We start from the raw sequence: 20338 nt of genomic DNA on the forward strand, positions 1-20338 counted from the left end.
TATTAACGTTTTGACAACAAAAATTAAGGGTTATTTTAAAGTAATGAAAGGCCAAGAAAATAACATTATTTTGTCAACTTCCTTAAATTTGCTGAGCCAAGCAACTATTCTGCACCATTAGCCCGGAATGTTGTGGGACGGTTGTATGCAAAACAACCATAGGACAACCACACTCTCACCAAGCTCTAGGAAAGGTTCTCAGAACGTTATGTGCTAGCTGGGAAACTAGAAAAACACCTGTGTACAGACAAGGAAATAGAGAGAGACAGAGGGGAGATTGGGGGAGCGAGAAAGAGTAAGTGACAAAGAGAGGAGAGAGAAAGAGAATAATCTATTATATACACCGACACAGGGACTTCGGTGTCCTTAATAAAGGATGCAAGATAAAGTGTGTGATAAACATGAGAATCTAGGATTTGCAGCACATGGATGGACAAGGGACATGTTATGCATGAAATACCATGATCATTAAAGTTATGAAACAGGAACACTCTAATGATCAGTATACTGCTGTACACCATCTGAGCTCTGGTTGTAATTATGCGCAGCCCACAGGAGGGAACCAACCAATGCATGGACATAGATCTCACGGTGGTTTGCGGCAAAGCTCCCTCGACCTTATCAAATCCGTCATGGTCAGATTCACGTGTGAACGGCAAGAATCTGTCAAGAATCTGTAGAATTATGCGATTACAAGCAGCAGTAGTTCTTCGTTTTGGGTTTTCTTGATTGATTATTTGGACGAATCAGGATTACGCAAAGGCGGCATTTAAACTGGGGCGGTGATTTCAAGCCCTGTGAGCGGTAGTTATTGTACCCCAACAACAATCAAATTGTTTTTGAAAGGTGTCAAGATTTTGCTGTGAAACAATGGGGTAAACGAGGTAACCACAGGTTGTTTTCCCGTTCTATCTAATACCGACTGGGACTATGGAATGGACACTGCTAAGATTCAAAATAGCTAGGTTGAAAACATTCTGACTCACTTCTTCCATGTTTAGTGCTTCACACGTGTGTTCACACGGATCAGAAACACAGGTGAAATTAGCGAAAGGGAGGGATTTGGCCGAGAGTTCCTTTTGTGAGGGAGGAGACTTTGCTTCCTTCCTTCACAAAATGGAAATCACAATTGTTAATGTCATTCCCCACAGAAGTTAAATGGGAATGACAACTTTCGTGAGAATTTAACTTCTGGGTAACCGAGATTAGACCTACTCCATATGATATGTAATAATGCCGAGATAATAAAAAGACAACAATCACAGAGTGCCGAAATATATTCAACCACATGTTTGTTTCATCACAAAACTGGGGAGCAGTATCTATCCGGTGAAGTCCACAAAGCAAAAGTCCACAAAGCAAATATTCAGTTTCATGACCTACAGCGTGGTCAAGCATTTGAATGTTTCTGACAGTGTAACGGTCTTCTTCCTCCTCTGACGAGGAGTAGTAGGAACGATCGGAGGACCAGTACGCAGCGTGGCAGGTGTTCATGATACTTTTAATAGAACACAGGAAAATACAAAATAACAACGTGTAATAACAAAAACCGAAACAGTTCCGTGTGGAACACACAGACACATAAAATAATCACCCAAAAATCAAGGGTGAAAACAGGCTGCCTAAGTATGGTTCTCAATCAGGGACAACGATTGACAGCTGCCTCTGATTGAGAACCATACCAGGCCAAACACAGAAATACCAACTCATCGAAAAACAAATATAGACCTCACGCCCTGACCATACTAAAACAAAGACATAAAAAAAGAACCAAGGTCACCCCCCAAAGGTGCGGACTCCGGCTGCTAAACCTGAACCTATAGGGGAGAGTCTGAGTGGGTGTCTGTCCGCGGTGGCGGCTCTGGCGCGGGACTTGGACCCCACTCCACCATAGTCTTTGCCCGCTTCTTTACCCGCATCTGTGGCCTCTTTAGAGCGGCGACCCTCGCCGCCGACCTCGGACTGGGGACCCTAGTAATGGGTCGCGAATGGATGGGAGATTCCGGCAGCACCGGACAGGCGGGAGACTCCGGCAGCTCCGGAGTGAAGGGCGATTCTGGCAGCAATGGAGTACCGGACGGCTCTGGCAGCTCCTGACTGACCGGCGGCTCTGGCAGCTCCTGACTGACCGGCGGCTCTGGCAGCTCCTGACTGACCGGCGGCTCTGGCAGCTCCTGACAGACGGGCGGCTCTGGCAGCTCAGGACAGACGGGAGACTCTGACAGCGCTGAATAGGCGGGAGCACCTGTAGGGTGGAGACGGAGAGACAGCCTGGTGCGGGGGGCTAACACCGGAGGGCTGGTGAGTGGAGGAGGCACCGGATAGACCGGACTGTGGAGGCACACTGGAGGTCTCGAGCACCGAGCCTGCACAACCCTACCTGGCTGGATACTCCCCGTAGCCAGGCCAGTGCGGCGAGGTGGAATAGACCCCACTGGGCTGTGCTGGCGAACCAGGGACACCATGCGTAGGGCTGGTGCCATGTACTCCGGCCCGAGGAGACGCACTGGAGACCAGATGCACTGAGCCGGCTTCATGGCACCTGGCTCGATGCCCACTCTAGCCCGGCCGATATGAGGCGCTGCTATGTAACGCACCGGGCTATGCCTGCGCACCGTGGACACCGTGCGCCTCACGGCATAACACGGTGCCTGCCAGGGCCACCTCTATCCACGGCAAGCACGGGGAGTTGGCTCAGGTCTCCTACCTGACTTAGCCACACTCCCGTGTGCCACCCCCCAACCCCAAGAAATCTCTGTTGCGCTGCTGTGCCAACTCCTCAAAATGCCGCCGCTCCACTTTGGCTGCCTCCAGCTCTTCCCTGGGGCGGCGATATTCCCCAGCCTGTGCCCAGGGTCCCTTGCCGTCCAGAATCTCCTCCCATGTCCAGGAGTCTTGAGATTTCTGCCGCTGCCCGTTACCACACAGCTTGGTCCTTGGTTGGTGGGTGATTCTGTAACGGTCTTCTTCCTCCTCTGACGAGGAGTAGTAGGAAGGATCGGAGGACCAGTGTGCAGCGTCGTAGGTGTTCATGATACTTTTAATAGAACACAGAAAAATACAAAATAACAACGTGAAATAACAAAAACCGAAACAGTTCCTTGTGGAACACCCAGACACATAAAATAATCACCCACAAATCAAGGGTGAAAACAGGCTGCCTAAGTATGGTTCTCAATCAGGGACAACGATTGACAGCTGCCTCTGATTGAGAACCATACCAGGCCAAACACAGAAATACCAACTCATAGAAAAACAAACATAGACCTCACGCCCTGACCATACTAAAACAAAGACATAACAAAAGAACTAAGGTCAGAGCGTGACAGACAGTTTACTAAACAACTACTAATTTAGAACCACAGAGAGTTACAGAAAGTCAGCACAAAGACAAAGGGAGCACTGCCTCCGCTATTCCTGCACCATTTCAACTTAAACATTTAAACATCATCAAATCAACTAGACAACTGTTGGAGTCAGAAGTTTACATACACTTAGGTTGGAGTCATTAAAACTCGTTTTTCAACCACTCCCCAAATGTCTTATTAACAAACTATAGTTTTGCCAAGTTGGTTAGGACATCTACTTTGTGCATGACACAATTTTTCCAAAAATATTTTACAGACAGATTATATCACCTATAATTCACTGTATCACAATTCCAGTGGGTCAGAAATTTACATACACTAAGTTGACATCTTGGAAAATTCCAGAAAATGATGTCATGGCTTTAGAAGCTTCTGATAGGCTAATTGACATAATTTGAGTCAATTGTAGGTGTACCTGTGGATGTATTTCAAGGCCTATCTTCAAACTCAGTGACTCTTTGCTTGACATCATGGGAAAATCTAAAGAAATCAGCCAAGACCTCAGAAAAAAAAATTGGAGACCTCCACCAGTCTGGTTCATCCTTGGGAGCAAATTCCAAATGCCTGAAGCTACCACGTTCACCTGTACAAACAATAATACGCAAGTATGAACACCATTGGACCACGCAGCCAACACACCGCTCAGGAAGGTGATGCGTTCTGTGTCCTAGAGATGAACGTACTTTGGTGTGAAAAGTGCAAATCAATCCCAGAACAACAGCAAAGGACCTTGTGAAGATGCTGGAGGAAACAGGTACAGAAGTATCAATATCCACAGTAAAACCGAGTCCTATATCGACATAACCTGAAAGGCATCTCCGCAAGGAAGAAGCCACTGTCCAAAACTGCCATAAAAAAGCGACTACGGTTTTTAACTGCACATGAGGACAAAGGTTGTACTTTTTGGAGAAATGTCCTCTGGTCTGATGAAACAAAAATAGAACTGTTTGGCCATAATGGTAATCGTAAGGTTTGGAGGAAAAAGGGGGAGGGTTGCAAACCAAAGAACACCATCCCAACTGTGAAACAAGGGGGTGGCAGCATCATGTTGTGGGGGTGCTTTGCTGCAGGAGGGACTGGTGCACTTCACAAAATAGATGGCATCATGAGGGAGGAAAATTATGTGGATATATTAAAGCAACATCTGAAGACATCAGTCAGGAAGTTAAAGCTTGGTTGCAGATGTGTCTTCCAAATGGACAATGACCCCAAGCATACTTAAAAAGTTGTGGCAAAATGGCTTAAGGACAACAAAGTCAAGGTATTGGAGTGTCCATCACAAAGCCCTGACCTCAATCCTATAGAAAAGTTGTGGGCAGAACTGAAAAATTGTGTGCGAGCAAGGAGGCCTACAAACCTGACTCAGTTACACCAGCTCTGTCAGAAGGAATATTATTTTGGAAAGCTTGTGGAAGGCTAACCGAAACATTTGACCCAAGTCAATCAATTTAAAGGCAATGCTACCAAATACTAATTGAGTGTATGTAAACTTCTGACCCACTGAGAATGTGATGAAAGAAATAAAAGCTGAAATAAATAATGATATCTACAATTATTCTGACATTTCACATTCTTAAAATAAAGTGGTGATCCTAACAAATCTAAGACAGAGAATTTTTTCTTGGATTAAATGTCAAATTGTGAAAAACTGTGAAAAACTGTTTAAATGTATTTGTCTAAGGTGTATGTAAACGTCTGACTACAACTGTATATATGATTTGTCTAATAGAGTGGAAACAATCTTAAAGATACCTAAAATAATTAAGTCCAATCAACGTTGCTAAATATCATGTGGCTGTCCATGGTACTGATTTCTACATGTACAGTGGGGCAAAAAAGTATTTAGTCAGCCACCAATTGTGCAAGTTCTCCCACTTAAAAATATGAGAGAGGCCTGTAATTTTCATCATAGGTACACTTCAACTATGACAGACAAAATGAGAAAAAAAATCCAGAAAATCACATTGTAGGATTTTTAATGAATTTATTTGCAAATTATGGTGGAAAATAAGTATTTGGTCAATAACAAAAGAAAATCTCAATAGTTTGTTATATACCCTTTGTTGGCAATGACAGAGGTCAAACATTTTCTGTAAGTCTTCACAAGGTTTTCACACACTGTTGCTGGTATTTTGGCCCATTCCTCCATGCAGATCTCCTCTAGATCAGTGATGTTTTGGGGCTGTTGCTGGGCAACACGGACTTTCAACTCCCTCCAAAGATTTTCTATGGGGTTGAGATCTGGAGACTGGCTAGGCCACTCCAGGACCTTGAAATGCTTCTTACGAAGCCACTCCTTCGTTGTCCGGGCGGTGTGTTTGGGATCATTGTCATGCTGAAAGACCCAGCCACGTCAATGCCCTTGCTGATGGAAGGAGGTTTTCACTCAAAATCTCACAATACATGGCCCCATTCATTCTTTCCTTTACACGGATCAGTCATCCTGGTCCCTTTGCAGAAAAACAGCCCCAAAGCATGATGTTTCCACCCCCATGCTTCACAAAAGGTATGGTGTTCTTTGGATGCAACTCAGCATTCTTTGTCCTCCAAACAGTTGTAATTTGGTTTCATCTGACCATATGACATTCTCCCAATTTTCTTCTGGATCATCCAAATGCTCTCTAGCAAACTTCAGATGGGCCTGGACATGTACTGGCTTAAGCAGGCACTGCAGGATTTGAGTCCCTGGCGGCATAGTGTGTTACTGATGGTAGGCTTTGTTACTTTGGTCCCAGCTCTCTGCAGGTCATTCACTCGGTCCCCCCGTGTGGTTCTGGGATTTTTGCTCACCGTTCTTGTGATCATTTTGGCCCCACGGGGTGAGATCTTGCGTGGAGCCCCAGATCGAGGGAGATTATCAGTGGTCTTGTATGTCTTCCATTTCCAAATAATTGCTCCCACAGTTGATTTCTTCAAACCACGCTGCTTACCTATTGCAGATTCAGTCTTCCCAGCCTGGTGCAGGTCTACAATTTTGTTTCTGGTGTCCTTTGACAGCTCTTTGGTCTTGGCTATAGTGGAGTTTGGAGTGTGACTGTTTGAGGTTGTGGACAGGTGTCTTTTATACTGATAACAAGTTCAAACAGGTGCCATTAATACAGGTAACGAGTGGAGGACAGAGGATCCTCTTAAAGAATAAGTTACAGGTCTGTGAGAGCCAGAAATCCTGCTTGTTTGTAGGTGACCAAATACTTATTTTCACCATAATTTGCAACTAAATTCATTAAAAATCCTACAATGTGATTTTCAGTTTGTTTTTTCTCATTTTGTCTGTCATAGTTGAAGTGTACCTATGATGAAAATTACAGGCCTCTCATCTTTTTAAGTGGGAGAACTTGCACAATTGGTGGCTGACTAAATACTTTTTTGCCCCACTGTATGTGTGTGCGCACACAAGTAGAAAAAACATGTTATTGAGGCACCATACTTGAAGACTAGATGAACGCCAATGCCATCCTCCTCTCCTTGTCACGTTCTGACCTTTATTTCCTTCGTTTTGTATTTATTTAGTATGGTCAGGGCGTGAGTTGGGTGGGGAGTCTATGTTTGTTTTTCTAGGTTTTGGGTATTTCTATGTTTCGGCCTAGTATGGTTCTCAATCAGAGGCAGGTGTCATTAGTTGTCTCTGATTAAGAATCATACTTAGGTAGCCTGGGTTTCACTGTGTGTTTGTGGGTGATTGTTCCTGTCTCTGTCTTTGCACCAGATAGGACTGTTTAGGTTTTCCATGTTTATTTTTTTGTAGTGTTCATGTGTACATTTACGTATTAAAAGAACCATGAACACTTACCACGCCGCATATTGGTCCTCTGATCCTTTTCGCCTCTCCTCTTCGGAAGAAGAGGAGGAAGACCATGACACTCCTTGAATTTGGCATAACAATCCATGGCTGTCGTACTTTAGTAAATGCTTTTTGCTTTTGATGTCCTAGACTAGCTACCTGGCTAAAATGCTTTCTAGCCTAACTTCCTCGCATGGTCGCCAGGGCCACCCACAGTTGAACTCAGCTCAACGCTGATTGGCAAATTATTTTATAGATTTTTTTTAATCAAAATAGGCCAAATGCTTATTGACATTGCTACGGCGGCAAAGTCTTAATGTTTTTGTCCAGACAACATCCATAAACATAGAGGACTCATGTTTGTACCTGTGCCATTATAGTCTTTGTGACAGCATGGGCATTGCCAGTGAGCCAATCTCCATTTTGAAATAGTACATTTTCTTCATCACGATTGGCTGATCCCTTCTGATGACCCAGTTGGACATGACTCCAACAGGGTTACCAGGTGGGATCAGCCAATGAAGTCGGAAGTCCCACCCAGTTGACTACATACAAATGGGGGAAACCCTCAATGGCGGTGCCCATGCTAATACAGCCTTTTGGCATCTAGTGGCCTATATCATTCTCTATGACAGCATCAGATACATGGGCTAGACATACTGAGACAGAGGGGCACTGTTTCCCTTGCTTTGATTATTATTTGGGTGAGATAGGTACAGACAATTTTGTTTTATCATAAATAAAACATTTAAAATGTGTAAAATTGTTGGGGAAGCCTGGCTTCCCTCGGCATCCATGAATACATACACAACACTGGTATGTGTGTGCTCGACACCTGCTCGACACTGGAGACTGCAACCTTCCACCACAATACCACATGTTGGGAGAGGGTGTGTTCAGGCGTTATTATCAAGCCCCTAAAGCCAATTCCTGTTCACTTGCATGGTCAGAAGTGAAAACAACAGACAGAAAGGGCATCCGTAATGACAAAGGGAAAGAAAAATGGCAGAATAAAACCCGCCAATGAATAATTAGATCTGTATTATGAAACAGATCATTTTAGCTCTACAAAGAGCTTTCTTCTCTTGATGTAGACCTGTTTTTATACTTGATCATACACAAATGGCTATTCATAAGAAAGTAGGGCATTTGCACACTTGAATTTGCATATCATGACACCCCAATTGGCCCTCCGAGAGAGGGATAGAGAGAGGGATAGAGAGGGATAGGGTGAGAGAGAGAGTTACATATTTAGGTCAAGGGGAAATTAATAATTTAGCAGAATATATGATAACAAACAAAAAATAAAACTATGCAAATGTCAGCACATACAGCAAAGAAGAGGAACAAATCACTGTTGCACGAACTTAAAGCCAAGGGCAATGTTATTGTTTTCACACAGAGAGCAATGTCAAGGAAGCAATCTCAATTACCTCCACAAGCATTGCAAAGAAAATCCATTGTACAAACTCAATCAAGTTACAGTAGATTTAAGCTGTAATGGAGAGATAAAAAACAAACATGATTTCCTCCAACAGAGGATCACAACAAAAACATCAGGGTAGAGGTCTGCGCAGGACTGATTTCTTCACCCCGCTCCCACTGGCTTTCTGTCCACTCCCAACTGTTCCAGCAAGAACTGGTCCCCAACCCAACCGCAGTCCTGAATGTTAATTTAGGCCCATGTAACAGCTCGCTTGCCAGCCACGGTCCCAGCAATTTTGGGTCCTAAAGGCAATATCAAAATGAGCAAAAATAACCTATGAAATATGTTAAATTACCTGAGATTCTCACGTGGACCATTATATTAGGCTAGTGGCATTACTGTGCTATATCAGCCAATAGGCTAGACATAGTTTTGAAGAGAGCAGAGGAGGAGAGAGAGCGGACACTTGCACTTTCTCTTGAGCTCTGTCTGACCGCCCACTTCTGCCCGCAGCATGAAAAATGATATCTGTCAGCTCTCTACATCAGGGCTATTGTTGGTGCAACAACCTATACCAAATGTATTTTGATGTTGTAATGGGAACAGCTGATGCCAATGTTCTTAAAGGGGACATATGCAACCACAAAGGAACTAGACAAGGTAAACGGGTGAAGGAAAAAAAGATCAAAAGATTTAACTTTGAGTGAAAAATATCTAATTAATGACATGCAATTTAAATTCACATCACCTCAATCTCAATGAAATTACAGTTTGCCAGGGGTGCAGTAGGTATCCTTCTGAAAATGAACAATTCACATGGGGAGCCAATAACAGCTCGTTTTCAGTTTTCCGCTCCCCACTCAGACCACTCCCAGACAGTTCTTTCTTGAGAAATAGCTCTGTGCTAAGCTTTTTCCTTTTCTTTTCTTTTCTACTGAAAACAATCACAGTAAGGTACTTTATTGTTCCACAGAAATTATTTTAAATTGAGATAAAAAAACGGCAGAAGCTAGGGGTCCGGAAAGAAAGGGTCTGGGGCTGCTAATATGCCCGAAGGACAAGACAGGGAATACTGAGAGAAATGCCTCTGCTCTTCCTATAACACTCTATATTTATTGATTATCAGTCATCATCTTAAATGCCTCTCCAGGGTAGCTCTCCGGGAAAAAGGTTTGAGAGCATCGCTCTAGTCTCTCAAAAAAAGGTTCTAGTTAATACCAAAAAAGTGTTCTTCATTTTGTCACTGTATTGGTTCTTTCAAAAACCCTTTGCATGGTTCTTCATTACACCAGCTACACACAGAGGGTTCTTCAAGGGTTCTTTGGGAAGGATGATGGTACAATGTGGAAACATTGGTTTCCGTTCAATGGTTCTTTGCAGTTCACTAAACGGTTCATTGCTTTTTTAGTCATAATTCAAATGTAGGGGTGACGGCTCATGAAAATATTTTGGGGCATGGTTTACTGAGCTTGTTTTGTGCAATTTTGAATGAGATTGTCATTCCACTTGATCTAATCTGTTGTGTTATGCTAGTATATGTTATTCAGTATACGACTATTGCCAGTGTTAGTGATGGGAAGTTCGGCTCTTTTTGACTGGTTCAGTCCAAAGAACGAATATTTTGACTCATTTCATTTATTTGAGTAAGTAATGTCCAGAGCATGCACTTGATTTTTCAAACCTCTCGTTCACATGTGGTTCACCATAACATGTGGTTCACCATAAGTTTATTAGAGCTGTCATTTGTGACTGAGACTTTAAAAGTGTGCTTTAACAAAATAACATAACCAAAATAAAAAACCCTGTTTGATTCACAAAGAACCTTTGAGATTTAGAAAGGTTCTTTATAGAACCAATCTCCATAAAGGTTCTAGAAAGAACCCCCAAAAGGGATGTAACTAGGGCTGTTGCGGTGTCTGTATTATCTCCACACCGGGGGTCATGAGTCATGAAGGCAGTCAAAATCCACATGACTGTTTAGTCACGCTAATTAGGCTTCTCTAAGCTATGATGCTGCTGATGGTCATTAGTAGCCTACTAAACTTGCTAAATGCCTAGTACTCAGCACTCTATAGTCCCTCTAATCACTCGGACATTAATGCAAATGTCTTCAAAACTGTAATCAATCACTTCATGATTGCCCATGAGCTCATGTTATGCAACATTTATTTCTCAACTTTCCTAATATTAAGCACATTGTTTAACTTTACAACAGGACTATAGCCTACCTGGCTGGCATGAAAATGAACCACGGGAAGAGCGTCCTCCGTTCGCTATTTAACTATACACTACCGGTCAAAAGTTGTAGAACACCTATTCATTCAAGGATTTTTCTTTATTCTTACTATTTCCTACATTGTAGAATATTAGTGAAGACATCAAAACTATGAAATAACACATGGAATTATCTAGTAACCAAAAAAGTGTTAAACAAATCAAAATATATTTTATATTTGAGATTCTTCAAATAGCCACCCTTTGCCCTGATGACAACCCAAACCATCTCAATTGGGTTGAGTTCGAGGGATTCTGAAGGCCAGGTCATCTGATGCAGCACCCTTGATTGAAAAGGTGTTCTAAAACTTTTGACCGGTAGTGTATAGATGACATGTATTTTTTCCCACTGCCCCTGTTTTGAGACAGATGCATGATAATGGTCCATTCTAAATCAAAACAACCTGTAACTTCTTCTTTAACTTCTTCGATATAGGGGGCGCTCTTTTAATTTTGGGATAAAAAAAACGTTCCCGTTTTAAACAAGATATTTTGTCACGAAAAGATGCTCGACTATGCATATAATTGACAGCTTTGGAAAGAAAACACTCTGACGTTTCCAAAACTGCAAAGATATTATCTGTGAGTGCCACAGAACTGATGCTCCAGGCGAAACCAAGATGAAATTTCAAACAGGAAATGCCCCAGATTTTGAAAGCGCTGTGTTCCAATGTCTCCTTATATGGCTGTGAATGCGCCAGGAATGAGCCTACACTTTCTGTCGTTTCCCCAAGGTGTCTGCAGCATTGTGACGTATTGTAGGCATATCATTGGAAGATTGACCAGAAGAGACTACATTTACCAGGTGCCCGCTTGGTGTCCTCCGTCAAAATTATTGCGTAATCTCCAGCTGCGTGCATTTTTCCATTTGCTTCAGAGGAGAAACCCAACTGCCACGAATGATTTATCATCGAATAGATATGTGAAAAACACCTTGAGGATTGATTCTAAAACAACGTTTGCCATGTTTCTGTCGATATTATGGAGTTAATTTGGAAAAGAGTTTGGCGTTGTAATGACTGAATTTTCGGGGGGTTTTCTTAGCCAAACGTGATGAACAAAACGGAGCGATTTCTCCTACATAAATAATATTTTTGGAAAAACTGAACATTTGCTATCTAACTGAGAGTCTCCTCATTGAAAACATCCGAAGTTCTTCAAAGGTAAATGATTTTATTTGAATGCTTTTCTTGTTTTTGTGAAAATGTTGCCTGCTGAATGCTAGGCTTAATGCTATGCTAGCTATCAATACTCTTACATAAATGCTTGTGTAGCTATGGTTGAAAAGCATATTTTGAAAATCTGAGATGACAGTGTTGTTAACCTGTTAGTACTCTAGGGGCAGTATTTCATTTTTGGATAAAAAGACGTGCCCGTTTTAAGCGCAATATTTTGTCACGAAAAGATGCTCGAATATGCTTGGAATTGATAGTTTTGGAAAGAAGATAGTCTTACGTTTCCAGAACTGCAAAGATTTTCACTGTGAGTCCCTTAGAACAAATGCTTCGGGCAAAACCAAGATGTATGACCGACCAGGAAATGCACAGGATTTCTGAGGCTACGTTTTCCATGATCGCCTTATATGGCTGTGAATGCGACAGGAATGAACGGACTCTTTATCTTGTTTCCCCAAGGTCTCTGCAGCATTGTGACGTATTTGTAGGCATATCATTGGAAGATTGACCATAAGAGACTACAATTGCCAAGTGTCCCTCTTGGTGTCTGCGTGGCATTTGGTGCGCAAAACTCAGCTCCCAGTATTTTTCCATTCGAATCTCAGAACAAACCAGGCTACAAGGACGGTGCTTTAAATGGAGAGATATATGACAAACCACCTTCAGGATTGATTCAAACAACGTTTTCCATGTTTCAGTCGATATTATGGAGTTAATTCGGAAAAAAGTTCGACATGTAGGTGACTGAATTTTCGGTTAGTTTCGGTAGCCAAATGCATAGTAACAAAACGGAACGATGTGTCCTACACAAGAATCTTTCAGGAAAAACTGGACATCTGCTATGTAACTGAGAGTCTCCTCATTGAAACATCTGAAGTTCTTCAAAGGTAAATTATTTTATTTGATTCCTTGGCTTGTTTTTGTGAATATGTTGCGTGCTAAATGCTAACGCTAAATGCTAAGCTAGCTATCACCACTCTTACACAAATTATTGATTTTCTCTGGTTCTAAAGCATATTTTGAAAATCTGAGACGACAGGATTGTTAAGAAAAGGATAAGCTTGAGAGCAGGCATATTTATTTCATTTCATTTGCGATTTTTAGAAATCGCTAACGTTGCGTTATGGTAATGAGCTTGAGGCTGTAGTTACGCTACCGCATACGGGTTTGGGCGGACTATGAGGTTAACTAAACCCTCCGATTTGATTTGATTTGATTTGTTAACAAAAGGCTAAGCTTGTGAGCCAATATATTTATTTCATTTCATTTGCGATTTTCATGAATAGTTAACGTTGCGTTATGGTAATGAGCTTGAGGCTATGATTACGCTCCCGGATACGGAATTGCTCGACGCAAGAAGATAAGAGGCTCCTCTGTCCTCCACTCGTCACCTGTATTAATGGCACCTGTTTGAACTTGTTATCAGTATAAAAAACACCTGTCCACAACCTCAAACAGTCACACTCCAAACTCCACTATGGCCAAGACCAAAGAGCTGTCAAAGGCCACCAGAAACAAAATTGTAGACCTGGACCAGGCTGGGAAGACTGAATCTGCAATGACCATGCCTTCAATGCATTGTTGGAACAATTCTGTAAACTATCTACTAGACAGAACACAACGGTGACCTTCCGGACTATCAGTAACGCTGCTACCAGGGGTGCTGCTCCCCAGCCTACCACGGGTTCCCGAGAACCCTGTTTACCTCCTCCATAGTGCTACGCTGGGGATCCTGGAACCTGCCGGTGTTTCTCTTCTAGCGCTCCCTGATCTTCGAGCTATAGCCCTCTTTGTTTCTCTCGGATTGCTCAAAGAAAGCGTGTCTTATAATGCTGATGTCCAGGAGGGCGCACGCCTTGGCTACATCGGGGTGGGAGCAACAATCCACCATTTGCCTTAGTCCGGAGGGGGAACCCGGTTAACTGGATGTTTGTCACAGATTCTGCCCGATCCCAGTCCTGGAATGGGCTCATTCCTTTAATAACCTTGCCTGCTTCCCTGCATCCCAGCTCCCGTTGGTCCCTGGCTTTCCTCCGATAACGTTTTTGTTGGCCCAACATGGTTCATGACGTCTCCACATTCATCGCCGCCAGCACCGCAGAATAAGACTCTGCGGCAAGCAGTGGCAGTCCTCTTCAACTGCTCCCCATTCCTCATCGCCCCTGGTCCCATATATCCCTGGACATTGTTACTGGTCTCTCTCTGTCCAATGACAATACCACCATTCTTACGGTAGTGGATAGGTTTTCCAAAGCCAACCTTTTCATTCCCCTTCCAAAGTTACCCTCCGCCAAGGAGACGGCCCAGCTCATGGTACAGCACGTCTTCCGGATCCATAGACTTCCGGTCGACATGGTCTCCGATCGTGGTCCTGCACCCTCATTGGATTATCGGCCAGACTGTCCTCCGGGTTTCATTCCCAATCTAGCGGCCAGTTGGAGCAAGTCAATCAGGACCTGGAGAAGACTCTTCGTTGCCTCGTCTCTGCCAACCCCACCACCTGTAGCCAGCAACTTGTGTGGATGGATTTACTCATGAGACTTTCTAGGGGTTCCAATAATTGTGGCACACATGTTTTGGAGAAAAATATTTATTTAATTTATTTCACATTTATTTTTTTCAATCATTTTACTTCAATTAAAGGTGCAATTTCTGTGAATATTTTGAATGAAAAACCATGAGCACATTTCTTTCACAGCCCGTTTTGCTCATATTTACCAAGGGTGCCAATATAAGTGGAGGGCACTGTAGAACATTTAGATTTTTTAGAACCCTCTCACGTGGTGGAATATTTGTTTTGTCCTTACAATCCCATTTAGAACCCTCTCATAAAGAATTTTCTGCACAGCAAATTGGCTAGTGTTAAATTGTCAGTTGAACATTTCTAGTGTTGATTCAGCAGTTAAATTCACCTTGTAAGAGTGAAATTAACACTCAGTGGTGTAAAAGAACCCCAAGTGTTGCTGTTATCCTCTTGCGACGAGCAAACCCGTATCTGGGAGCGTAATCATAGCCTCAAATGCATTAGCATAACGCAACGGACATAAATACCCTATTCATGAAAATCGCAAATGAAATGAAATAAATATATTCAAACACAAGCTTAGCCTTTTGTTAACATCACTGTCATCTCAGATTTTCAAAATATGCGTTACAGCCAACGCTAGACAAGCATTTGTGTAAGTTTATCAAGGCATAATGCTATGCTAGGCTCTGCTGGCAGCAGGCAACATTTTCACGAAAATAAGAAAAGCAACCAAATTAAATTTACCTTTGAAGAACTTCGGATGCTTTCACTCAGGAGACTCCCAGTTAGATAGCAAATGTTCCTTTTTTCCCAAAATATTATTTTTGTAGGCAAAAAAGCTCCCGTTTCTTCATCATGCTTGGCTGAGAAATCGACCGAAAAATGCTACTACTACAACGCAAAACTTTTTTCAAAATTAGCTACATAATATCGACAGAAACACGGCAAACATTGTTTAGGATCCATCCTCAAGGTGTTTTTAACAAATATATTCGATAATATATCCGTCGAGGCAGTTGGTTTCTCATAAGAAGCGATTGGAAAAATGGCTACCTCAGTATTTTGCGCAGGATTTTCTTCGGGAGACACCATGTGACCACATGCTATATATGGTCCCTTACAACCATTCTTCAATGGAAATGCCTAAAAAGACGTCACAATGCTGTGGACACCTTGGGGAATGTGTGGAAAACGTAAGCTCATTCGTAGCTCATTCACAGCCATTTAAAGAGTCATTGGCATGAGGCGGTTTAAAAAAATGTGGCACTTCCTGGTTGGATTTTTATCTGGGTTTCGCCTGTAACATCAGTTCTGTGGCACTCACAGATAAATATCTTTGCAGTTTTGGAAACGTCAGAGTGTCTTCTTTCCAAAGCTGTCAATTATATGCATAGTCGAGCATCTTTTCGTGAAAAAATATCTTCTTTAAAACGGGAACGTTTTTCATCCAAAAATGTAAATAGCGCCCCCTAAATCCAAGAGGTTAATAACCAGAGTTCTTGTTTAACTCTTTGGAGAGTAAAAAGGTCTCATCAAAATCATCCAGATGCTTGTTATATTTCTCAGCATGCTCTACTGCAGGTTCACTTTTTAGGATGTTTTTGTTATATCTATGTGTTTGCATGTACATTGATTGATTGATTAATCCTATGGACAGTGATGCCATGTTGCAGTGGTCTGCCCTGGACCTCAAGTTACATCCCTGCTCCTTCTTCTCCCACCGCCTCAATGCCACGGAGAGGAACTACGATGTGGGGAGTCGTGAGCTTCTCGCGGTGAAGATGGCGTTGGAGGAGTGGAGGCATTGGCTGGAGGAGGCGGAACATCCATCCATTCATTGTGCAGACCGACCACAAGAACCTGGAATATCTCCGCACTGCCAAGCTCCTCAATTCCAGGCAGGCTAGGTGGGCCCTAATGTTCAATTTCTCCCTCATACCGTCCTGGATCCAAGAATGTCAAGACGCTATAGCCCCATGACTAATACCCCAGAACCTGAGACCAAACTTCCCACCTCATGCCTGGCGACGACACTGAGCTGGGGAATAGGGAAGCAGGTTCGGGAGGTGCAGTGTTCCCAGCCGAACCCCGGGGGGTCCAGATAACTGGATGTTCGTACCTGACGCGGTCTTCTCCGCAGTTCTGGAGTAGGCCCATTCCTCCAGGCTTGACTGCCATCCGAGCTCCAGTCGAACCCTGGATTTTGTGCAACAACGCTTTTGGTGGCCTACTATGGACCTGACGTCTCCGCTTGCATGGTATGTGCACAGAACAAGACTCATCGGCAAGCTCTGGCTGCTCTCCTCCAACCTCTGCCTATCCCTCACCGTCCCTGGTCTCACATCTCCCTAGACTTTCGCATGGGTCTCCCCCTGTCTGATGGCAACACTGCCATCCTGACTGTTGTGGATCTGTTTTCCAAAGCCGCCCACTTCATTCCTCTCCCCAAGCTACGCTCTGCCAAAGAGACGGCCCAGCTGATGGTGCAGCACGTCTTCCGGATCCATGGGCTGCCAGTTGACATGGTCTCTGACCGGGGTCCTCAGTTCTCGTCCCGGTTCTGGAAGGCGTTCTGCAATCTCATTGGGTCGTTGGTTAGCCTGTCTGCCAGGTTCCACCGCCAGTCCAACAGCCGGTCGGAGCGAGCCAACCAAGACCTTGAGACTATTCTGCGCTGCCTGGTCTCTGCCAACACCACCACCTGGAACCAGCAGCTTGTGTGGGTTGAATATGCCCGCCACACCCTTCCCTTCCCTGTTCTTCCACGGGCCTATCAGCCCCCGAAGAGGTCGGCATACCTTCGGCCCAGATGTTTGTCCGCCACTGTTGTCGTACCTGGAGGATAGCCCGGTCGGACAACCTCCAGGTATCAACGACAAGCACATCGCCACTGGAACCCAGCTCCCTGGTATCGTATCGGGCAAAAGGTATGGATGTCCACCCGGGATCTGCCCCTCCGGGTGGAATCCCGCAAACTCTTCCCACGGTTTATTGACTCTTTTCCCATCTCCAAGGTTATTAGCCCCTCTGCTGTTCATCTTCTGTTACCCCGTACCCTCCGTATACATACCCACCGCAGCCACCTTTCATGTGTCCAGAGTTAAACCCTTGTCTCACAGCCCCTTATATCCTGTTTCCTCAGACCTACCAGCATGTGTTCACCTGCTCCTGCCTGTTTCTTGCTTCTGTTTTCTTGTGCTTTCCAGTTTTGACCATTCTGCCTGCCCTGACCCTGAGACTGCCTGCCATTCTGGACCTTTTACACCCTCTCTGAATTACTGACCTCTGCCTGCCTTTGACCTGTAATTTGCCTACCCCTGTATTTGAAATTAACTTTTGTTTCTTCGACACGGTCTGTATCTGGGTCATACCTGAAATGTGATAGTGCGACTATTTTATTTAATTTTACTAAACTAATCCAATCAGTTAGTTATATTTTTTTGCACCCATTACTGAAATGGTTGTTCCAATTTAAAAGGTTAAGGTAGTCTTTTTATTAACTTTCCTAACCCTGACAGTCATTCTGAATGCAGGTTGCTACAGTTGTTCCTCCTTTAAAAGTTGCGTCATACTGCGGCATACCCTGTGTTCTGTTGCAGCATTCTGTGTCATGTCATTTAATTCTCAGCCAGTTCATCTGTTACTGTTGTTAAGTTATTGCTAGTTTGACCAACAGAGGGAATCTTTGAGAAGCATTTGATAGTGTTCCGTATTGGCATTACCAGAGAATTTTGAAACAACATAGTTCATGGGATTGATTTTATGAAATTTGGCTTAATTAATTTGATTAAAATGATGGTGTTTCCATTCAGAGAAAAATGTTCGGGCCATAGAGTAGGATTGATTTGAGTGCTCTGGCCTTACAACGGCAGTCAAGCACCCAAGCTAACGTTGGCTATCTACTTCCAGACACAAATGAGACCACTCTGACCATTTTTCTCGCCCTAGCAGAGCTGATAAGGCAGTTTTCGTGTTAACCAGAGCGTTGGTGACTGTAAATGTGCTGCTGGAAACAATTGAATTATGTTTTTTTCCAACGTTTACTAACACCGACCATATTCAACGGGTGTTGATGGCTAGTAAAGTAATTATTCTGCAATCTGGTACACTCAGACAAGAGTGCTCTGAAATCCATGTAGATAGTAAGCTGGACACATGACATTTTTAACAACGTTCTTTTCTGATGAGAACTAGTTCATTGCTACCGTCGTGGAGTCAAGTTTCAGAATACGGCCATATTTCCCAGCTGCTTGCCGTCGTTTTGAAGTAATCGCGAAAAAAAAGGCCTCATTTTAGTGAATTTTTCACCCTGCCAGCTCCTATTAGTTCTATTGAGCACCGTGGCACCAACTCGCCTTCCGAACGTTCTATTCCCAGCTTAATGTTCAACGTCACAATCCCTGATTCGCTATTGTTGGCAATGAGACCTGCTCGCACTGTTTTATAGTTATAGTTATAATGTAAATAATGTAAATGTCTATTGTCCAGCCTATAGATAGCCAGAGCGAATTTACGAAAGCACCCGAATGTCCATTGAGAAAGCACAACGACTATAACATTTAGCTAAACTAAGAATGACGAGAATAATCAAGTCAATAAACGTTGGGTAGTTGGATAGCCTATAGTTAATATACTGGCAAATATAATGCAGAACTACTAATGTTAGGTAGCTAGCTAACATACTGGTACATACTGCTGTAAGGACAGCGTAGCTAACAAATTGTCAGCCAAGGTAACTTATTTGTGTAAGGTAACTTATTTGAAAAGTCATTACTTTATTACATTGAGTACCAACCTACCCCTTGGTCATTAGGTCACACCTAGCTCGCCTATTAGACTATTCTTTAGAAAAGGTTGAAAAGTCTATTGTTCAGCTATTAGCCCTCCTCCCCAACTTGCAACAAATTGCTGTTCCCAACTCATTCCTTTACCTCTTCCACACGTCATCATTCTCAGTGGCTCGCTTGTGGGCATGCTGGCAGGATATGGCAGCATTTTCGGTTGCTCGTCAAGAATTCTGCATACAGTAGCACGTTTGTATGAAGGTGTGGTTATTCACAGGCAAATTCTTATATGCTATGGAGGTACATTTGTTTCTTTTTGTCGAGAGAAAAAAAATGTTTTGATTTTCAATCAAAAACATATTTTCTGAAATAAACTTTTTTCCGATGTTTCAGGTACACTCTGTGTGTCTGCGTCACATATAGTATCTTCTATTGACATTATCTTGTATTGTTTGTCCTCACGTGTCTGTTTTTCAGCATAAAGTACTCTGTAGTCACCTAGTGTGGACACCAGGTGAGACCACACACACACAATAGCAGTCTCTCTTCTTCACTTCATCCCTCTCCCCCTTCTCCCTAAATCCTCTAGGTTATATCAGCGGTTTTGGTGAACCCCTCCCGCATCTGAACTGGCTGACACAGAGTGCACAGCATGATCATTAGTGAGATGTCACTTGGTCGGGTCAACAGGAAGTATTATTAAAGAGATGCTTTACATTGAAATACAGACAGAGACGTAGTAGTACCAGAGTTAATGATCCAAGTTTCAGTTTTGCATTTCACCTCCTGATTTAAGGCTTCATCATGCTCTCGTCTACAAGTATGTTTTGATGTGAGAGAGGAAGCCAGTCCCGTCATCGCCACCTCACCCACTCTTAAGATAACCTTTGGGCCAACTGGGGGTCCAAGTCTGGTTAGGAGACACCGCATTTGTTATGAACTGAGAGAATATTAGGGTAGCACTGTAATTCTTGAATCACATGCTGTCTGCTGCTGTTCTTAC

General features: G+C 43.3%; 1 protein-coding gene across 1 annotated transcript in view; it reads right to left on the bottom strand.

The window, feature by feature from the left end:
- The window catches only part of LOC115134658 (chemokine-like protein TAFA-5), a 123765-nt gene that overhangs the window by 6884 nt on the left and 96543 nt on the right, over positions 1 to 20338 (bottom strand). The window lies entirely within an intron of this gene.

This window comes from Oncorhynchus nerka, linkage group LG9a, assembly GCF_034236695.1.
Source record: "Oncorhynchus nerka isolate Pitt River linkage group LG9a, Oner_Uvic_2.0, whole genome shotgun sequence".
Taxonomy (NCBI): domain Eukaryota; kingdom Metazoa; phylum Chordata; class Actinopteri; order Salmoniformes; family Salmonidae; genus Oncorhynchus; species Oncorhynchus nerka.